Source organism: Hordeum vulgare, chromosome 2H (genome assembly GCF_904849725.1).
Source record: "Hordeum vulgare subsp. vulgare chromosome 2H, MorexV3_pseudomolecules_assembly, whole genome shotgun sequence".
NCBI lineage: Eukaryota > Viridiplantae > Streptophyta > Magnoliopsida > Poales > Poaceae > Hordeum > Hordeum vulgare.
Window position 1 is genome coordinate 396654633 of NC_058519.1, and position 22151 is coordinate 396676783.

Below are 22151 nucleotides of genomic sequence, written 5' to 3' on the forward strand. Positions count from 1 at the left end.
TTTCATTTTTCCTATTTCTTCTCCTCTTCTCCTCTTGTTGGAGCTAAATTACCTAATTATTTCTTTTTGGAGCTAAATGGGCTAATTATCCCATTTTAGAGGAAAACAAGCTAAGTATATAATATTCATGAGCTAACCAAGGTTCTTATGCCATTTCGAGCTTATTATGGTATTTTGTAGCTAAATGGGCTAATTATGTCGTTGTTGGGTTAATTAAAGCAAGGATAATATGAAAGAGGAGAAAAAAGAGGAGGAGGAGGAGAAGAAGAAGAAATCAAGAAGGAGGAGAAGGAGGAGAAGGAGGAGGAGGAGAAGGACTAGAAGGTCCTTGGCCTTCTCCTCCTCCTCCTCCTCCTTCTCCTCCTTCTCTTCTTCTTCTTCTTCTTCTTCTTCTTCTTCTTTCTTTTCATTTTTCCTATTTCGTCTCCTCTTCTCCTCTTGTTGGAGCTAAATTACCTAATTATGTCTTTTTTGAGCTAAATGGGCTAATTATCCCATATTAGAGGTAAACAAGCTAAGTATATAATATTCATGAGCTAACCAAGGTTCTTATGCCATTTGGAGCTTATTATGGTATTTTGGAGCTAAATGGGCTAATTATGTCATTGTTGGGTTAATTAAAGCAAGGATAATATGAAAGAGGAGAAAAAAGAGGAGGAGGAGGAGGAGAAGAAGAAATCAAGAAGGAGGAGAAGGATGAGGAGGAGAAGGACTAGAAGGTCCTTCTCTTCATCTTCTTCTTCTTCTTCTTTCTTTTCATTTTGCCTATTTCGTCTCCTCTTCTCCTCTTGTTGGAGCTAAATTACGTAATTATGTATTTTTTGAGCTAAATGGGCTAACTATCCCATTTTAGAGGAAAACAAGCTAAGTATATAATATTCATGAGCTAACCAAGGTTCTTATGCCATTTTGAGCTTAATATGGTATTTTGGAGCTAAATGGGCTACTCATTGTTGGGTTAATTAAAGCAAGGATAATATGAAATAGGAGAAGAAAGAGGAGGAGGAGGAGAAGAAGAAGAAATCAAGAAGGAGGAGAAAGAGGAGAAGGAGGAGGAGGAGAAGGACTAGAAGGTCCTTGGCCTTCTCCTCCTCCTCCTCCTCCTCCTTCTCCTCCTTCTCTTCTTCTTCTTCTTCTTTCTTCTTTCTTTTCATTTTGCCTATTTCTTCTCCTCATCTCCTCTTGTTGGAGCTAAATTACCTAATTATGTCTTTTTGGAGCTAAATGGGCTAATTATCCCATTTTAGAGGAAAACAAGCTAAGTATATAATATTCATGAGCTAACCAAGGTTCTTATGCCATTTTGAGCTTATTATGGTATTTTGGAGCTAAATGGGCTAATTATGTCATTGTTGGGTTAATTAAAGAAAGGATAATATGAAATAGGAGAAGAAAGAGGAGGAGGAGTACAAGAAGGAGAAATCAAGAAGAAGGAGGAGAAGGAGGAGGAGGAGAAGGACTAGAAGGTCCTTGGCCTTCTCCTCCTCCTCCTGCTCCTCCTCCTCCTTCTCCTTCTTCTCTTCTTCTTCTTCTTATTCTTCTTCTTTCTTTTCATTTTTCCTATTTCTTCTCCTCTTCTCCTCTTGTTGGAGCTAAATTACCTAATTATTTCTTTTTGGAGCTAAATGGGCTAATTATCCCATTTTAGAGGAAAACAAGCTAAGTATATAATATTCATGAGCTAACCAAGGTTCTTATGCCATTTCGAGCTTATTATGGTATTTTGTAGCTAAATGGGCTAATTATGTCGTTGTTGGGTTAATTAAAGCAAGGATAATATGAAAGAGGAGAAAAAAGAGGAGGAGGAGGAGAAGAAGAAGAAATCAAGAAGGAGGAGAAGGAGGAGAAGGAGGAGGAGGAGAAGGACTAGAAGGTCCTTGGCCTTCTCCTCCTCCTCCTCCTCCTTCTCCTCCTTCTCTTCTTCTTCTTCTTCTTCTTCTTCTTTCTTTTCATTTTGCCTATTTCGTCTCCTCTTCTCCTCTTGTTGGAGCTAAATTACCTAATTATGTCTTTTTTGAGCTAAATGGGCTAATTATCCCATATTAGAGGTAAACAAGCTAAGTATATAATATTCATGAGCTAACCAAGGTTCTTATGCCATTTGGAGCTTATTATGGTATTTTGGAGCTAAATGGGCTAATTATGTCATTGTTGGGTTAATTAAAGCAAGGATAATATGAAAGAGGAGAAAAAAGAGGAGGAGGAGGAGGAGAAGAAGAAATCAAGAAGGAGGAGAAGGATGAGGAGGAGAAGGACTAGAAGGTCCTTCTCTTCATCTTCTTCTTCTTCTTCTTTCTTTTCATTTTGCCTATTTCGTCTCCTCTTCTCCTCTTGTTGGAGCTAAATTACGTAATTATGTCTTTTTTGAGCTAAATGGGCTAACTATCCCATTTTAGAGGAAAACAAGCTAAGTATATAATATTCATGAGCTAACCAAGGTTCTTATGCCATTTTGAGCTTAATATGGTATTTTGGAGCTAAATGGGCTACTCATTGTTGGGTTAATTAAAGCAAGGATAATATGAAATAGGAGAAGAAAGAGGAGGAGGAGGAGAAGAAGAAGAAATCAAGAAGGAGGAGAAAGAGGAGAAGGAGGAGGAGGAGAAGGACTAGAAGGTCCTTGGCCTTCTCCTCCTCCTCCTCCTCCTCCTTCTCCTCCTTCTCTTCTTCTTCTTCTTCTTTCTTCTTTCTTTTCATTTTGCCTATTTCTTCTCCTCATCTCCTCTTGTTGGAGCTAAATTACCTAATTATGTCTTTTTGGAGCTAAATGGGCTAATTATCCCATTTTAGAGGAAAACAAGCTAAGTATATAATATTCATGAGCTAACCAAGGTTCTTATGCCATTTTGAGCTTATTATGGTATTTTGGAGCTAAATGGGCTAATTATGTCATTGTTGGGTTAATTAAAGAAAGGATAATATGAAATAGGAGAAGAAAGAGGAGGAGGAGTACAAGAAGGAGAAATCAAGAAGAAGGAGGAGAAGGAGGAGGAGGAGAAGGACTAGAAGGTCCTTGGCCTTCTCCTCCTCCTCCTGCTCCTCCTCCTCCTTCTCCTTCTTCTCTTCTTCTTCTTCTTATTCTTCTTCTTTCTTTTCATTTTTCCTATTTCTTCTCCTCTTCTCCTCTTGTTGGAGCTAAATTACCTAATTATTTCTTTTTGGAGCTAAATGGGCTAATTATCCCATTTTAGAGGAAAACAAGCTAAGTATATAATATTCATGAGCTAACCAAGGTTCTTATGCCATTTCGAGCTTATTATGGTATTTTGTAGCTAAATGGGCTAATTATGTCGTTGTTGGGTTAATTAAAGCAAGGATAATATGAAAGAGGAGAAAAAAGAGGAGGAGGAGGAGAAGAAGAAGAAATCAAGAAGGAGGAGAAGGAGGAGAAGGAGGAGGAGGAGAAGGACTAGAAGGTCCTTGGCCTTCTCCTCCTCCTCCTCCTCCTTCTCCTCCTTCTCTTCTTCTTCTTCTTCTTCTTCTTCTTTCTTTTCATTTTGCCTATTTCGTCTCCTCTTCTCCTCTTGTTGGAGCTAAATTACCTAATTATGTCTTTTTTGAGCTAAATGGGCTAATTATCCCATATTAGAGGTAAACAAGCTAAGTATATAATATTCATGAGCTAACCAAGGTTCTTATGCCATTTGGAGCTTATTATGGTATTTTGGAGCTAAATGGGCTAATTATGTCATTGTTGGGTTAATTAAAGCAAGGATAATATGAAAGAGGAGAAAAAAGAGGAGGAGGAGGAGGAGAAGAAGAAATCAAGAAGGAGGAGAAGGATGAGGAGGAGAAGGACTAGAAGGTCCTTCTCTTCATCTTCTTCTTCTTCTTCTTTCTTTTCATTTTGCCTATTTCGTCTCCTCTTCTCCTCTTGTTGGAGCTAAATTACGTAATTATGTCTTTTTTGAGCTAAATGGGCTAACTATCCCATTTTAGAGGAAAACAAGCTAAGTATATAATATTCATGAGCTAACCAAGGTTCTTATGCCATTTTGAGCTTAATATGGTATTTTGGAGCTAAATGGGCTACTCATTGTTGGGTTAATTAAAGCAAGGATAATATGAAATAGGAGAAGAAAGAGGAGGAGGAGGAGAAGAAGAAGAAATCAAGAAGGAGGAGAAAGAGGAGAAGGAGGAGGAGGAGAAGGACTAGAAGGTCCTTGGCCTTCTCCTCCTCCTCCTCCTCCTCCTTCTCCTCCTTCTCTTCTTCTTCTTCTTCTTTCTTCTTTCTTTTCATTTTGCCTATTTCTTCTCCTCATCTCCTCTTGTTGGAGCTAAATTACCTAATTATGTCTTTTTGGAGCTAAATGGGCTAATTATCCCATTTTAGAGGAAAACAAGCTAAGTATATAATATTCATGAGCTAACCAAGGTTCTTATGCCATTTTGAGCTTATTATGGTATTTTCGAGCTAAATGGGCTAATTATGTCATTGTTTGGTTAATTAAAGAAAGGATAATATGAAATAGGAGAAGAAAGAGGAGGAGGAGTACAAGAAGGAGAAATCAAGAAGAAGGAGGAGAAGGAGGAGGAGGAGAAGGACTAGAAGGTCCTTGGCCTTCTCCTCCTCCTCCTGCTCCTCCTCCTCCTTCTCCTTCTTCTCTTCTTCTTCTTCTTCTTATTCTTCTTCTTTCTTTTCATTTTTCCTATTTCTTCTCCTCTTCTCCTCTTGTTGGAGCTAAATTACCTAATTATTTCTTTTTGGAGCTAAATGGGCTAATTATCCCATTTTAGAGGAAAACAAGCTAAGTATATAATATTCATGAGCTAACCAAGGTTCTTATGCCATTTCGAGCTTATTATGGTATTTTGTAGCTAAATGGGCTAATTATGTCGTTGTTGGGTTAATTAAAGCAAGGATAATATGAAAGAGGAGAAAAAAGAGGAGGAGGAGGAGAAGAAGAAGAAATCAAGAAGGAGGAGAAGGAGGAGAAGGAGGAGGAGGAGAAGGACTAGAAGGTCCTTGGCCTTCTCCTCCTCCTCCTCCTCCTTCTCCTCCTTCTCTTCTTCTTCTTCTTCTTCTTCTTCTTTCTTTTCATTTTGCCTATTTCGTCTCCTCTTCTCCTCTTGTTGGAGCTAAATTACCTAATTATGTCTTTTTTGAGCTAAATGGGCTAATTATCCCATATTAGAGGTAAACAAGCTAAGTATATAATATTCATGAGCTAACCAAGGTTCTTATGCCATTTGGAGCTTATTATGGTATTTTGGAGCTAAATGGGCTAATTATGTCATTGTTGGGTTAATTAAAGCAAGGATAATATGAAAGAGGAGAAAAAAGAGGAGGAGGAGGAGGAGAAGAAGAAATCAAGAAGGAGGAGAGGGATGAGGAGGAGAAGGACTAGAAGGTCCTTCTCTTCATCTTCTTCTTCTTCTTCTTTCTTTTCATTTTGCCTATTTCGTCTCCTCTTCTCCTCTTGTTGGAGCTAAATTACGTAATTATGTCTTTTTTGAGCTAAATGGGCTAACTATCCCATTTTAGAGGAAAACAAGCTAAGTATATAATATTCATGAGCTAACCAAGGTTCTTATGCCATTTTGAGCTTAATATGGTATTTTGGAGCTAAATGGGCTACTCATTGTTGGGTTAATTAAAGCAAGGATAATATGAAATAGGAGAAGAAAGAGGAGGAGGAGGAGAAGAAGAAGAAATCAAGAAGGAGGAGAAAGAGGAGAAGGAGGAGGAGGAGAAGGACTAGAAGGTCCTTGGCCTTCTCCTCCTCCTCCTCCTCCTCCTTCTCCTCCTTCTCTTCTTCTTCTTCTTCTTTCTTCTTTCTTTTCATTTTGCCTATTTCTTCTCCTCATCTCCTCTTGTTTGAGCTAAATTACCTAATTATGTCTTTTTGGAGCTAAATGGGCTAATTATCCCATTTTAGAGGAAAACAAGCTAAGTATATAATATTCATGAGCTAACCAAGGTTCTTATGCCATTTTGAGCTCATGATGGTATTTTGGAGCTAAATGGGCTAATTATGTCATTGTTAGGTTAATTAAAGAAAGGATAATATGAAATAGGAGAAGAAAGAGGAGGAGGAGTACAAGAAGGAGAAATCAAGAAGAAGGAGGAGAAGGAGGAGGAGGAGAAGGACTAGAAGGTCCTTGGCCTTCTCCTCCTCCTCCTGCTCCTCCTCCTCCTTCTCCTTCTTCTCTTCTTCTTCTTCTTATTCTTCTTCTTTCTTTTCATTTTTCCTATTTCTTCTCCTCTTCTCCTCTTGTTGGAGCTAAATGGGCTAATTATCCCATTTTAGAGGAAAACAAGCTAAGTATATAATATTCATGAGCTAACCAAGGTTCTTATGCCATTTCGAGCTTATTATGGTATTTTGTAGCTAAATGGGCTAATTATGTCGTTGTTGGGTTAATTAAAGCAAGGATAATATGAAAGAGGAGAAAAAAGAGGAGGAGGAGGAGAAGAAGAAGAAATCAAGAAGGAGGAGAAGGAGGAGAAGGAGGAGGAGGAGAAGGACTAGAAGGTCCTTGGCCTTCTCCTCCTCCTCCTCCTCCTTCTCCTCCTTCTCTTCTTCTTCTTCTTCTTCTTCTTCTTTCTTTTCATTTTTCCTATTTCGTCTCCTCTTCTCCTCTTGTTGGAGCTAAATTACCTAATTATGTCTTTTTTGAGCTAAATGGGCTAATTATCCCATATTAGAGGTAAACAAGCTAAGTATATAATATTCATGAGCTAACCAAGGTTCTTATGCCATTTGGAGCTTATTATGGTATTTTGGAGCTAAATGGGCTAATTATGTCATTGTTGGGTTAATTAAAGCAAGGATAATATGAAAGAGGAGAAAAAAGAGGAGGAGGAGGAGGAGAAGAAGAAATCAAGAAGGAGGAGAAGGATGAGGAGGAGAAGGACTAGAAGGTCCTTCTCTTCATCTTCTTCTTCTTCTTCTTTCTTTTCATTTTGCCTATTTCGTCTCCTCTTCTCCTCTTGTTGGAGCTAAATTACGTAATTATGTCTTTTTTGAGCTAAATGGGCTAACTATCCCATTTTAGAGGAAAACAAGCTAAGTATATAATATTCATGAGCTAACCAAGGTTCTTATGCCATTTTGAGCTTAATATGGTATTTTGGAGCTAAATGGGCTACTCATTGTTGGGTTAATTAAAGCAAGGATAATATGAAATAGGAGAAGAAAGAGGAGGAGGAGGAGAAGAAGAAGAAATCAAGAAGGAGGAGAAAGAGGAGAAGGAGGAGGAGGAGAAGGACTAGAAGGTCCTTGGCCTTCTCCTCCTCCTCCTCCTCCTCCTTCTCCTCCTTCTCTTCTTCTTCTTCTTCTTTCTTCTTTCTTTTCATTTTGCCTATTTCTTCTCCTCATCTCCTCTTGTTGGAGCTAAATTACCTAATTATGTCTTTTTGGAGCTAAATGGGCTAATTATCCCATTTTAGAGGAAAACAAGCTAAGTATATAATATTCATGAGCTAACCAAGGTTCTTATGCCATTTTGAGCTCATGATGGTATTTTGGAGCTAAATGGGCTAATTATGTCATTGTTAGGTTAATTAAAGAAAGGATAATATGAAATAGGAGAAGAAAGAGGAGGAGGAGTACAAGAAGGAGAAATCAAGAAGAAGGAGGAGAAGGAGGAGGAGGAGAAGGACTAGAAGGTCCTTGGCCTTCTCCTCCTCCTCCTGCTCCTCCTCCTCCTTCTCCTTCTTCTCTTCTTCTTCTTCTTATTCTTCTTCTTTCTTTTCATTTTTCCTATTTCTTCTCCTCTTCTCCTCTTGTTGGAGCTAAATGGGCTAATTATCCCATTTTAGAGGAAAACAAGCTAAGTATATAATATTCATGAGCTAACCAAGGTTCTTATGCCATTTCGAGCTTATTATGGTATTTTGTAGCTAAATGGGCTAATTATGTCGTTGTTGGGTTAATTAAAGCAAGGATAATATGAAAGAGGAGAAAAAAGAGGAGGAGGAGGAGAAGAAGAAGAAATCAAGAAGGAGGAGAAGGAGGAGAAGGAGGAGGAGGAGAAGGACTAGAAGGTCCTTGGCCTTCTCCTCCTCCTCCTCCTCCTTCTCCTCCTTCTCTTCTTCTTCTTCTTCTTCTTCTTCTTTCTTTTCATTTTTCCTATTTCGTCTCCTCTTCTCCTCTTGTTGGAGCTAAATTACCTAATTATGTCTTTTTTGAGCTAAATGGGCTAATTATCCCATATTAGAGGTAAACAAGCTAAGTATATAATATTCATGAGCTAACCAAGGTTCTTATGCCATTTGGAGCTTATTATGGTATTTTGGAGCTAAATGGGCTAATTATGTCATTGTTGGGTTAATTAAAGCAAGGATAATATGAAAGAGGAGAAAAAAGAGGAGGAGGAGGAGGAGAAGAAGAAATCAAGAAGGAGGAGAAGGATGAGGAGGAGAAGGACTAGAAGGTCCTTCTCTTCATCTTCTTCTTCTTCTTCTTTCTTTTCATTTTGCCTATTTCGTCTCCTCTTCTCCTCTTGTTGGAGCTAAATTACGTAATTATGTCTTTTTTGAGCTAAATGGGCTAACTATCCCATTTTAGAGGAAAACAAGCTAAGTATATAATATTCATGAGCTAACCAAGGTTCTTATGCCATTTTGAGCTTAATATGGTATTTTGGAGCTAAATGGGCTACTCATTGTTGGGTTAATTAAAGCAAGGATAATATGAAATAGGAGAAGAAAGAGGAGGAGGAGGAGAAGAAGAAGAAATCAAGAAGGAGGAGAAAGAGGAGAAGGAGGAGGAGGAGAAGGACTAGAAGGTCCTTGGCCTTCTCCTCCTCCTCCTCCTCCTCCTTCTCCTCCTTCTCTTCTTCTTCTTCTTCTTTCTTCTTTCTTTTCATTTTGCCTATTTCTTCTCCTCATCTCCTCTTGTTGGAGCTAAATTACCTAATTATGTCTTTTTGGAGCTAAATGGGCTAATTATCCCATTTTAGAGGAAAACAAGCTAAGTATATAATATTCATGAGCTAACCAAGGTTCTTATGCCATTTTGAGCTTATTATGGTATTTTGGAGCTAAATGGGCTAATTATGTCATTGTTGGTTAATTAAAGAAAGGATAATATGAAATAGGAGAAGAAAGAGGAGGAGGAGTACAAGAAGGAGAAATCAAGAAGAAGGAGGAGAAGGAGGAGGAGGAGAAGGACTAGAAGGTCCTTGGCCTTCTCCTCCTCCTCCTGCTCCTCCTCCTCCTTCTCCTTCTTCTCTTCTTCTTCTTCTTATTCTTCTTCTTTATTTTCATTTTTCCTATTTCTTCTCCTCTTCTCCTCTTGTTGGAGCTAAATTACCTAATTATTTCTTTTTGGAGCTAAATGGGCTAATTATCCCATTTTAGAGGAAAACAAGCTAAGTATATAATATTCATGAGCTAACCAAGGTTCTTATGCCATTTCGAGCTTATTATGGTATTTTGTAGCTAAATGGGCTAATTATGTCGTTGTTGGGTTAATTAAAGCAAGGATAATATGAAAGAGGAGAAAAAAGAGGAGGAGGAGGAGAAGAAGAAGAAATCAAGAAGGAGGAGAAGGAGGAGAAGGAGTAGGAGGAGAAGGACTAGAAGGTCCTTGGCCTTCTCCTCCTCCTCCTCCTCCTTCTCCTCCTTCTCTTCTTCTTCTTCTTCTTCTTCTTCTTCTTCTTTCTTTTCATTTTGCCTATTTCGTCTCCTCTTCTCCTCTTGTTGGAGCTAAATTACCTAATTATGTCTTTTTTGAGCTAAATGGGCTAATTATCCCATATTAGAGGTAAACAAGCTAAGTATATAATATTCATGAGCTAACCAAGGTTCTTATTCCATTTGGAGCTTATTATGGTATTTTGGAGCTAAATGGGCTAATTATGTCATTGTTGGGTTAATTAAAGCAAGGATAATATGAAAGAGGAGAAAAAAGAGGAGGAGGAGGAGGAGAAGAAGAAATCAAGAAGGAGGAGAAGGATGAGGAGGAGAAGGACTAGAAGGTCCTTCTCTTCATCTTCTTCTTCTTCTACTTTCTTTTCATTTTTCCTATTTCGTCTCCTCTTCTCCTCTTGTTGGAGCTAAATTACGTAATTATGTCTTTTTTGAGCTAAATGGGCTAACTATCCCATTTTAGAGGAAAACAAGCTAAGTATATAATATTCATGAGCTAACCAAGGTTCTTATGCCATTTTGAGCTTAATATGGTATTTTGGAGCTAAATGGGCTACTCATTGTTGGGTTAATTAAAGCAAGGATAATATGAAATAGGAGAAGAAAGAGGAGGAGGAGGAGAAGAAGAAGAAATCAAGAAGGAGGAGAAAGAGGAGAAGGAGGAGGAGGAGAAGGACTAGAAGGTCCTTGGCCTTCTCCTCCTCCTCCTCCTCCTCCTTCTCCTCCTTCTCTTCTTCTTCTTCTTCTTTCTTCTTTCTTTTCATTTTGCCTATTTCTTCTCCTCATCTCCTCTTGTTGGAGCTAAATTACCTAATTATGTCTTTTTGGAGCTAAATGGGCTAATTATCCCATTTTAGAGGAAAACAAGCTAAGTATATAATATTCATGAGCTAACCAAGGTTCTTATGCCATTTTGAGCTTATTATGGTATTTTGGAGCTAAATGGGCTAATTATGTCATTGTTTGGTTAATTAAAGAAAGGATAATATGAAATAGGAGAAGAAAGAGGAGGAGGAGTACAAGAAGGAGAAATCAAGAAGAAGGAGGAGAAGGAGGAGGAGGAGAAGGACTAGAAGGTCCTTGGCCTTCTCCTCCTCCTCCTGCTCCTCCTCCTCCTTCTCCTTCTTCTCTTCTTCTTCTTCTTCTTATTCTTCTTCTTTCTTTTCATTTTTCCTATTTCTTCTCCTCTTCTCCTCTTGTTGGAGCTAAATTACCTAATTATTTCTTTTTGGAGCTAAATGGGCTAATTATCCCATTTTAGAGGAAAACAAGCTAAGTATATAATATTCATGAGCTAACCAAGGTTCTTATGCCATTTCGAGCTTATTATGGTATTTTGTAGCTAAATGGGCTAATTATGTCGTTGTTGGGTTAATTAAAGCAAGGATAATATGAAAGAGGAGAAAAAAGAGGAGGAGGAGGAGAAGAAGAAGAAATCAAGAAGGAGGAGAAGGAGGAGAAGGAGGAGGAGGAGAAGGACTAGAAGGTCCTTGGCCTTCTCCTCCTCCTCCTCCTCCTTCTCCTCCTTCTCTTCTTCTTCTTCTTCTTCTTCTTCTTTCTTTTCATTTTGCCTATTTCGTCTCCTCTTCTCCTCTTGTTGGAGCTAAATTACCTAATTATGTCTTTTTTGAGCTAAATGGGCTAATTATCCCATATTAGAGGTAAACAAGCTAAGTATATAATATTCATGAGCTAACCAAGGTTCTTATGCCATTTGGAGCTTATTATGGTATTTTGGAGCTAAATGGGCTAATTATGTCATTGTTGGGTTAATTAAAGCAAGGATAATATGAAAGAGGAGAAAAAAGAGGAGGAGGAGGAGGAGAAGAAGAAATCAAGAAGGAGGAGAAGGATGAGGAGGAGAAGGACTAGAAGGTCCTTCTCTTCATCTTCTTCTTCTTCTTCTTTCTTTTCATTTTGCCTATTTCGTCTCCTCTTCTCCTCTTGTTGGAGCTAAATTACGTAATTATGTCTTTTTTGAGCTAAATGGGCTAACTATCCCATTTTAGAGGAAAACAAGCTAAGTATATAATATTCATGAGCTAACCAAGGTTCTTATGCCATTTTGAGCTTAATATGGTATTTTGGAGCTAAATGGGCTACTCATTGTTGGGTTAATTAAAGCAAGGATAATATGAAATAGGAGAAGAAAGAGGAGGAGGAGGAGAAGAAGAAGAAATCAAGAAGGAGGAGAAAGAGGAGAAGGAGGAGGAGGAGAAGGACTAGAAGGTCCTTGGCCTTCTCCTCCTCCTCCTCCTCCTCCTTCTCCTCCTTCTCTTCTTCTTCTTCTTCTTTCTTCTTTCTTTTCATTTTGCCTATTTCTTCTCCTCATCTCCTCTTGTTGGAGCTAAATTACCTAATTATGTCTTTTTCGAGCTAAATGGGCTAATTATCCCATTTTAGAGGAAAACAAGCTAAGTATATAATATTCATGAGCTAACCAAGGTTCTTATGCCATTTTGAGCTTATTATGGTATTTTGGAGCTAAATGGGCTAATTATGTCATTGTTGGGTTAATTAAAGAAAGGATAATATGAAATAGGAGAAGAAAGAGGAGGAGGAGTACAAGAAGGAGAAATCAAGAAGAAGGAGGAGAAGGAGGAGGAGGAGAAGGACTAGAAGGTCCTTGGCCTTCTCCTCCTCCTCCTGCTCCTCCTCCTCCTTCTCCTTCTTCTCTTCTTCTTCTTCTTATTCTTCTTCTTTCTTTTCATTTTTCCTATTTCTTCTCCTCTTCTCCTCTTGTTGGAGCTAAATTACCTAATTATTTCTTTTTGGAGCTAAATGGGCTAATTATCCCACTTTAGAGGAAAACAAGCTAAGTATATAATATTCATGAGCTAACCAAGGTTCTTATGCCATTTCGAGCTTATTATGGTATTTTGTAGCTAAATGGGCTAATTATGTCGTTGTTGGGTTAATTAAACCAAGGATAATATGAAAGAGGAGAAAAAAGAGGAGGAGGAGGAGAAGAAGAAGAAATCAAGAAGGAGGAGAAGGAGGAGAAGGAGGAGGAGGAGAAGGACTAGAAGGTCCTTGGCCTTCTCCTCCTCCTCCTCCTCCTTCTCCTCCTTCTCTTCTTCTTCTTCTTCTTCTTCTTTCTTTTCATTTTGCCTATTTCGTCTCCTCTTCTCCTCTTGTTGGAGCTAAATTACCTAATTATGTCTTTTTTGAGCTAAATGGGCTAATTATCCCATATTAGAGGTAAACAAGCTAAGTATATAATATTCATGAGCTAACCAAGGTTCTTATGCCATTTGGAGCTTATTATGGTATTTTGGAGCTAAATGGGCTAATTATGTCATTGTTGGGTTAATTAAAGCCAGGATAATATGAAAGAGGAGAAAAAAGAGGAGGAGGAGGAGGAGAAGAAGAAATCAAGAAGGAGGAGAAGGATGAGGAGGAGAAGGACTATAAGGTCCTTCTCTTCATCTTCTTCTTCTTCTTCTTTCTTTTCATTTTGCCTATTTCGTCTCCTCTTCTCCTCTTGTTGGAGCTAAATTACGTAATTATGTCTTTTTTGAGCTAAATGGGCTAACTATCCCATTTTAGAGGAAAACAAGCTAAGTATATAATATTCATGAGCTAACCAAGGTTCTTATGCCATTTTGAGCTTAATATGGTATTTTGGAGCTAAATGGGCTACTCATTGTTGGGTTAATTAAAGCAAGGATAATATGAAATAGGAGAAGAAAGAGGAGGAGGAGGAGAAGAAGAAGAAATCAAGAAGGAGGAGAAAGAGGAGAAGGAGGAGGAGGAGAAGGACTAGAAGGTCCTTGGCCTTCTCCTCCTCCTCCTCCTCCTCCTTCTCCTCCTTCTCTTCTTCTTCTTCTTCTTTCTTCTTTCTTTTCATTTTGCCTATTTCTTCTCCTCATCTCCTCTTGTTGGAGCTAAATTACCTAATTATGTCTTTTTGGAGCTAAGTGGGCTAATTATCCCATTTTAGAGGAAAACAAGCTAAGTATATAATATTCATGAGCTAACCAAGGTTCTTATGCCATTTTGAGCTTATTATGGTAATTTAGATCTAAATGGGCTAATTATGTCATTGTTGGTTAATTAAAGCAAGGATAATATGAAAGAGGAGAAGAAAGAGGAGGAGGAGGACAAGAAGGAGAAATCAAGAAGAAGGAGGAGAAGGATGAGGAGGAGAAGGACTAGAAGGTCCCTGGCCTTCTCCTCCTCATGCCGCTCCTCCTCCTCCTTCTCCTTCTTCTCTTCTTCTTCTTCTTCTTCTTCTTTCTTTTCATTTTTCCTATTTCTTCTCCTCTTCTCCTCTTCTCCTCTTGTTGGAGCTAAATTACCTAATTATGTCTTTTTGGAGCTAAATGGGCTAATTATCCCATTTTAGAGGAAAACAAGCTAAGTATATAATATTCATGAGCTAACCAAGGTTCTTATGCCATTTGGAGCTTATTATGGTATTTTGGAGCTAAATGGGTTAATTATTTCATTGTTGGGTTAATTAAAGCAAGGATAATATGAAAGAGGAGAAAAAATAGGAGGAGGAGGAGAAGAAGAAGAAATCAAGAAGAAGGAGGAGAAGGAGGAGGAGGAGAAGGACTAGAAGGTCCTTGGCCTTCTCCTCCTCCTCCTCCTCCTTCTCCTCCTTCTCTTCTTCTTCTTCTTTTTCTTCTTTCTTTTCATTTTGCCTATTTCATCTCCTCTTCTCCTCTTGTTGGAGCTAAATTACCTAATTATGTATTTTTTGAGCTAAATGGGCTAATTATCCCATTTTATAGGAAAACAAGCTAAGTATATAATATTCATGAGCTAACCAAGGTTCTTATGCCATTTGGAGCTTATTATGGTATTTTGGAGCTAAATGGGATAATTATGTCATTGTTGGGTTAATTAAAGCAAGGATAATATGAAAGAGGAGAAAAAAGAGGAGGAGGAGGAGAAGAAGAAGAAATCAAGAAGAATGAGGAGAAGGAGGAGAAGGAGGAGGAGGAGAAGGACTAGAAGGTCCTTGGCCTTCTCGTCCTCCTCCTCCTCCTTCTCCTCCTTCTCTTCTTCTTCTTCTTCTTCTTCTTTCTTTTCATTTTGCCTATTTCATCTCCTCTTCTCCTCTTGTTGGAGCTAAATTACCTAATTATGTCTTTTTTGAGCTAAATGGGCTAACTATCCCATTTTAGAGGAAACCAAGCTAAGTATATAATATTCATGAGCTAACCAAGGTTCATATGCCATTTTGAGCTTATTATGGTATTTTGGAGCTAAATGGGCTACTCATTGTTGGGTTAATTAAAGCAAGGATAATATGAAATAGGAGCAGAAAGAGGAGGAGGAGGAGAAGAAGAAGAATTCAAGAAGAAGGAGGAGAAGGAGGAGAAGGAGGAGGAGAAGGACTAGAAGGTCCTTGGCCTTCTCCTCCTCCTCCTCCTTCTCTTCTTCTTCTTCTTCTTTCTTCTTTCTTTTCATTTTGCCTATTTCTTCTCCTCATCTCCTCTTGTTGGAGCTAAATTACCTAATTATGTCTTTTTGGAGCTAAATGGGCTAATTATCCCATTTTAGAGGAAAACAAGCTAAGTATATAATATTCATGAGCTAACCACGGTTCTTATGCCATTTTGAGCTTATTATGGTATTTTGGAGCTAAATGGGCTAATTATGTCATTGTTGGGTTAATTAAAGAAAGGATAATATGAAATAGGAGAAGAAAGAGGAGGAGGAGTACAAGAAGGAGAAATCAAGAAGAAGGAGGAGAAGGAGGAGGAGGAGAAGGACTAGAAGGTCCTTGGCCTTCTCCTCCTCCTCCTGCTCCTCCTCCTCCTTCTCCTTCTTCTCTTCTTCTTCTTCTTATTCTTCTTCTGTTTTTTTATTTTTCCTATTTCTTCTCCTCTTCTCCTCTTGTTGGAGCTAAATTACCTAATTATTTCTTTTTGGAGCTAAATGGGCTAATTATCCCATTTTAGAGGAAAACAAGCTAAGTATATAATATTCATGAGCTAACCAAGGTTCTTATGCCATTTGGAGCTTATTATGGTATTTTGTAGCTAAATGGGCTAATTATGTCGTTGTTGGGTTAATTAAAGCAAGGATAATATGAAAGAGGAGAAAAAAGAGGAGGAGGAGGAGAAGAAGAAGAAATCAAGAAGGAGGAGAAGGAGGAGAAGGAGGAGGAGGAGAAGGACTAGAAGGTCCTTGGCCTTCTCCTCCTCCTCCTCCTCCTTCTCCTCCTTCTCTTCTTCTTCTTCTTCTTCTTCTTTCTTTTCATTTTGCCTATTTCGTCTCCTCTTCTCCTCTTGTTGGAGCTAAATTACCTAATTATGTCATTTTTGAGCTAAATGGGCTAATTATCCCATATTAGAGGTAAACAAGCTAAGTATATAATATTCATGAGCTAACCAAGGTTCTTATGCCATTTGGAGCTTATTATGGTATTTTGGAGCTAAATGGGGTAATTATGTCATTGTTGGGTTAATTAAAGCAAGGATAATATGAAAGAGGAGAAAAAAGAGGAGGAGGAGGAGAAGAAGAAGAAATCAAGAAGAAGGAGGAGAAGGAGGAGGAGGAGAAGGACTAGAAGGTCCTTCTCTTCATCTTCTTCTTCTTCTTCTTTCTTTTCATTTTGCCTATTTCGTCTCCTCTTCTCCTCTATTTGGAGCTAAATTACCTAATTATGTCTTTTTTGAGCTAAATGGGCTAACTATCCCATTTTAGAGGAAAACAAGCTAAGTATATAATATTCATGAGCTAACCAAGGTTCTTATGCCATTTTGAGCTTAATATGGTATTTTGGAGCTAAATGGGCTACTCATTGTTGGGTTAATTAAAGCAAGGATAATATGAAATAGGAGATGAAAGAGGAGGAGGAGGAGAAGAAGAAGAAATCAAGAAGGAGGAGAAAGAGGAGAAGGACTAGAAGGTCCTTGGCCTTCTCCTCCTCCTCCTCCTCCTCCTTCTCCTCCTTCTCTTCTTCTTCTTCTTCTTCTTTCTTCTTTCTTTTCATTTTGCCTATTTCTTCTCCTCATCTCCTCTTGTTGGAGCTAAATTACCTAATTATGTCTTTTTGGAGCTAAATGGGCTAATTATCCCATTTTAGAGGAAAACAAGCTAAGTATATAATATTCATGAGCTAACCAAGGTTCTTATGCCATTTTGAGCTTATTATGGTAATTTGGATCTAAATGGGCTAATTATGTCATTGTTGGTGAATTAAAGCAAGGATAATATGAAAGAGGAGAAGAAAGAGGAGGAGGAGGACAAGAAGGAGAAATCAAGAAGAAGGAGGAGAAGGAGGAGGAGGAGAAGGACTAGAAGGTCCCTGGCCTTCTCCTCCTCGTGCTGCTCCTCCTCCTCCTTCTCCTTCTTCTCTTCGTCTTCTTCTTCTTCTTCTTTCTTTTCATTTTGCCTATTTCTTCTCCTCTTCTCCTCTTCTCCTCTTGTTGGAGCTAAATTACCTAATTATGTCTTTTTCGAGCTAAATGGGCTAATTATCCCATTTTAGAGGAAAACAAGCTAAGTATATAATATTCATGAGCTAACCAAGGTTCTTATGCCATTTGGAGCTTATTATGGTATTTTGGAGCTAAATGGGTTAATTATTTCATTGTTGGGTTAATTAAAGCAAGGATAATATGAAAGAGGAGAAAAATAGGAGGAGGAGGAGAAGAAGAAGAAATCAAGAAGAAGGAGGAGAAGGAGGAGGAGGAGAAGGACTAGAAGGTCCTTGGCCTTCTCCTCCCCCTCCTCCTCCTTCTCCTCCTTCTCTTCTTCTTCTTCTTTTTCTTCTTTCTTTTCATTTTGCCTATTTCATCTCCTCTTCTCCTCTTGTTGGAGCTAAATTACCTAATTATGTATTTGTTGAGCTAAATGGGCTAATTATCCCATTTTATAGGAAAACAAGCTAAGTATATAATATTCATGAGCTAACCAAGGTTCTTATGCCATTTGGAGCTTATTATGGTATTTTGGAGCTAAATGGGATAATTATGTCATTGTTGGGTTAATTAAAGCAAGGATAATATGAAAAAGGAGAAAAAAGAGGAGGAGGAGGAGAAGAAGAAGAAATCAAGAAGAATGAGGAGAAGGAGGAGAAGGAGGAGGAGGAGAAGGACTAGAAGGTCCTTGGCCTTCTACTCCTCCTCCTCCTCCTTCTCCTCCTCCTCCTCTTCTTCTTCTTCTTCTTTCTTTTCATTTTGCCTATTTCGTCTCCTCTTCTCCTCTTTTTGGAGCTAAATTACCTAAGTATGTCTTTTTTGAGCTAAATGGGCTAACTATCCCATTTTAGAGGAAAACAAGCTAAGTATATAATATTCATGAGCTAACCAAGGTTCTTATGCCATTTTGAGCTTATTATGGTAATTTGGATCTAAATGGGCTAATTATGTCATTGTTGGTGAATTAAAGCAAGGATAATATGAAAGAGGAGAAGAAAGAGGAGGAGGAGGACAAGAAGGAGAAATCAAGAAGAAGCAGGAGAAGGAGGAGGAGGAGAAGGACTAGAAGGTCCCTGGCCTTCTCCTCCTCGTGCTGCTCCTCCTCCTCCTTCTCCTTCTTCTCTTCGTCTTCTTCTTCTTCTTCTTTCTTTTCATTTTGCCTATTTCTTCTCCTCTTCTCCTCTTCTCCTCTTGTTGGAGCTAAATTACCTAATTATGTCTTTGTTGAGCTAAATGGGCTAATTATCCCATTTTAGAGGAAAACAAGCTAAGTATATAATATTCATGAGCTAACCAAGGTTCTTATGCCATTTGGAGCTTATTATGGTATTTTGGAGCTAAATGGGTTAATTATGTCATTGTTGGGTTAATTAAAGCAAGGATAATATGAAAGAGGAGAAAAAAGAGGAGGAGGAGGAGAAGAAGAAGAAATCAAGAAGAAGGAGGAGAAGGAGGAGAAGGAGGAGGAGGAGAAGGACTAGAAGGTCCTTGGCCTTCTCCTCCTCCTCCTCCTCCTTCTCCTCCTTCTCTTCTTCTTCTTCTTCTTCTTCTTCTTCTTTCTTTCCATTTTACCTATTTCGTCTCCTCTTCTCCTCTTGTTGGAGCTAAATTACCTAATTATGTATTTGTTGAGCTAAATGGGCTAATTATCCCATTTTATAGGAAAACAAGCTAAGTATATAATATTCATGAGCTAACCAAGGTTCTTATGCCATTTGGAGCTTATTATGGTATTTTGGAGCTAAATGGGATAATTATGTCATTGTTGGGTTAATTAAAGCAAGGATAATATGAAAGAGGAGAAAAAAGAGGAGGAGGAGGAGAAGAAGAAGAAATCAAGAAGAATGAGGAGAAGGAGGAGAAGGAGGAGGAGGAGAAGGACTAGAAGGTCCTTGGCCTTCTACTCCTCCTCCTCCTCCTTCTCCTCCTCCTCCTCTTCTTCTTCTTCTTCTTTCTTTTCATTTTGCCTATTTCGTCTCCTCTTCTCCTCTTTTTGGAGCTAAATTACCTAAGTATGTCTTTTTTGAGCTAAATGGGCTACCTATCCCATTTTAGAGGAAAACAAGCTAAGTATATAATATTCATGAGCTAACCAAGGTTCTTATGCCATTTTGAGCTTATTATGGTAATTTGGATCTAAATGGGCTAATTATGTCATTGTTGGTGAATTAAAGCAAGGATAATATGAAAGAGGAGAAGAAAGAGGAGGAGGAGGACAAGAAGGAGAAATCAAGAAGAAGGAGGAGAAGGAGGAGGAGGAGAAGGACTAGAAGGTCCCTGGCCTTCTCCTCCTCGTGCTGCTCCTCCTCCTCCTTCTCCTTCTTCTCTTCGTCTTCTTCTTCTTCTTCTTTCTTTTCATTTTGCCTATTTGTTCTCCTCTTCTCCTCTTCTCCTCTTGTTGGAGCTAAATTACCTAATTATGTCTTTTTGGAGCTAAATGGGCTAATTATCCCATTTTAGAGGAAAACAAGCTAAGTATATAATATTCATGAGCTAACCAAGGTTCTTATGCCATTTGGAGCTTATTATGGTATTTTGGAGCTAAATGGGTTAATTATGTCATTGTTGGGTTAATTAAAGCAAGGATAATATGAAAGAGGAGAAAAAAGAGGAGGAGGAGGAGAAGAAGAAGAAATCAAGAAGAAGGAGGAGAAGGAGGAGAAGGAGAAGGACTAGAAGGTCCTTCTCTTCATCTTCTTCTTCTTCTTCTTTCTTTTCATTTTGCCTATTTCGTCTCCTCTTCTCCTCTTGTTGGAGCTAAATTACGTAATTATGTCTTTTTTGAGCTAAATGGGCTAACTATCCCATTTTAGAGGAAAACAAGCTAAGTATATAATATTCATGAGCTAACCAAGGTTCTTATGCCATTTTGAGCTTAATATGGTATTTTGGAGCTAAATGGGCTACTCATTGTTGGGTTAATTAAAGCAAGGATAATATGAAATAGGAGAAGAAAGAGGAGGAGGAGGAGAAGAAGAAGAAATCAAGAAGGAGGAGAAAGAGGAGAAGGAGGAGGAGGAGAAGGACTAGAAGGTCCTTGGCCTTCTCCTCCTCCTCCTCCTCCTCCTTCTCCTCCTTCTCTTCTTCTTCTTCTTCTTCTTCTTTCTTCTTTCTTTTCATTTTGCCTATTTCTTCTCCTCATCTCCTCTTGTTGGAGCTAAATTACCTAATTATGTCTTTTTGGAGCTAAATGGGCTAATTATCCCATTTTAGAGGAAAACAAGCTAAGTATATAATATTCATGAGCTAACCAAGGTTCTTATGCCATTTTGAGCTTATTATGGTAATTTGGATCTAAATGGGCTAATTATGTCATTGTTGGTGAATTAAAGCAAGGATGATATGAAAGAGGAGAAGAAAGAGGAGGAGGAGGACAAGAAGGAGAAATCAAGAAGAAGGAGGAGAAGGAGGAGGAGAAGGACTAGAAGGTCCCTGGCCTTCTCCTCCTCGTGCTGCTCCTCCTCCTCCTTCTCCTTCTTCTCTTCGTCTTCTTCTTCTTCTTCTTTCTTTTCATTTTGCCTATTTCTTCTCCTCTTCTCCTCTTCTCCTCTTGTTGGAGCTAAATTACCTAATTATGTCTTTTTCGAGCTAAATGGGCTAATTATCCCATTTTAGAGGAAAACAAGCTAAGTATATAATATTCATGAGCTAACCAAGGTTCTTATGCCATTTGGAGCTTATTATGGTATTTTGGAGCTAAATGGGTTAATTATTTCATTGTTGGGTTAATTAAAGCAAGGATAATATGAAAGAGGAGAAAAATAGGAGGAGGAGGAGAAGAAGAAGAAATCAAGAAGAAGGAGGAGAAGGAGGAGGAGGAGAAGGACTAGAAGGTCCTTGGCCTTCTCCTCCCCCTCCTCCTCCTTCTCCTCCTTCTCTTCTTCTTCTTCTTTTTCTTCTTTCTTTTCATTTTGCCTATTTCATCTCCTCTTCTCCTCTTGTTGGAGCTAAATTACCTAATTATGTATTTGTTGAGCTAAATGGGCTAATTATCCCATTTTATAGGAAAACAAGCTAAGTATATAATATTCATGAGCTAACCAAGGTTCTTATGCCATTTGGAGCTTATTATGGTATTTTGGAGCTAAATGGGATAATTATGTCATTGTTGGGTTAATTAAAGCAAGGATAATATGAAAAAGGAGAAAAAAGAGGAGGAGGAGGAGAAGAAGAAGAAATCAAGAAGAATGAGGAGAAGGAGGAGAAGGAGGAGGAGGAGAAGGACTAGAAGGTCCTTGGCCTTCTACTCCTCCTCCTCCTCCTTCTCCTCCTCCTCCTCTTCTTCTTCTTCTTCTTTCTTTTCATTTTGCCTATTTCGTCTCCTCTTCTCCTCTTTTTGGAGCTAAATTACCTAAGTATGTCTTTTTTGAGCTAAATGGGCTAACTATCCCATTTTAGAGGAAAACAAGCTAAGTATATAATATTCATGAGCTAACCAAGGTTCTTATGCCATTTTGAGCTTATTATGGTAATTTGGATCTAAATGGGCTAATTATGTCATTGTTGGTGAATTAAAGCAAGGATAATATGAAAGAGGAGAAGAAAGAGGAGGAGGAGGACAAGAAGGAGAAATCAAGAAGAAGCAGGAGAAGGAGGAGGAGGAGAAGGACTAGAAGGTCCCTGGCCTTCTCCTCCTCGTGCTGCTCCTCCTCCTCCTTCTCCTTCTTCTCTTCGTCTTCTTCTTCTTCTTCTTTCTTTTCATTTTGCCTATTTCTTCTCCTCTTCTCCTCTTCTCCTCTTGTTGGAGCTAAATTACCTAATTATGTCTTTTTGGAGCTAAATGGGCTAATTATCCCATTTTAGAGGAAAACAAGCTAAGTATATAATATTCATGAGCTAACCAAGGTTCTTATGCCATTTGGAGCTTATTATGGTATTTTGGAGCTAAATGGGTTAATTATGTCATTGTTGGGTTAATTAAAGCAAGGATAATATGAAAGAGGAGAAAAAAGAGGAGGAGGAGGAGAAGAAGAAGAAATCAAGAAGAAGGAGGAGAAGGAGGAGAAGGAGGAGGAGGAGAAGGACTAGAAGGTCCTTGGCCTTCTCCTCCTCCTCCTCCTCCTTCTCCTCCTTCTCTTCTTCTTCTTCTTCTTCTTCTTCTTCTTTCTTTCCATTTTACCTATTTCGTCTCCTCTTCTCCTCTTGTTGGAGCTAAATTACCTAATTATGTC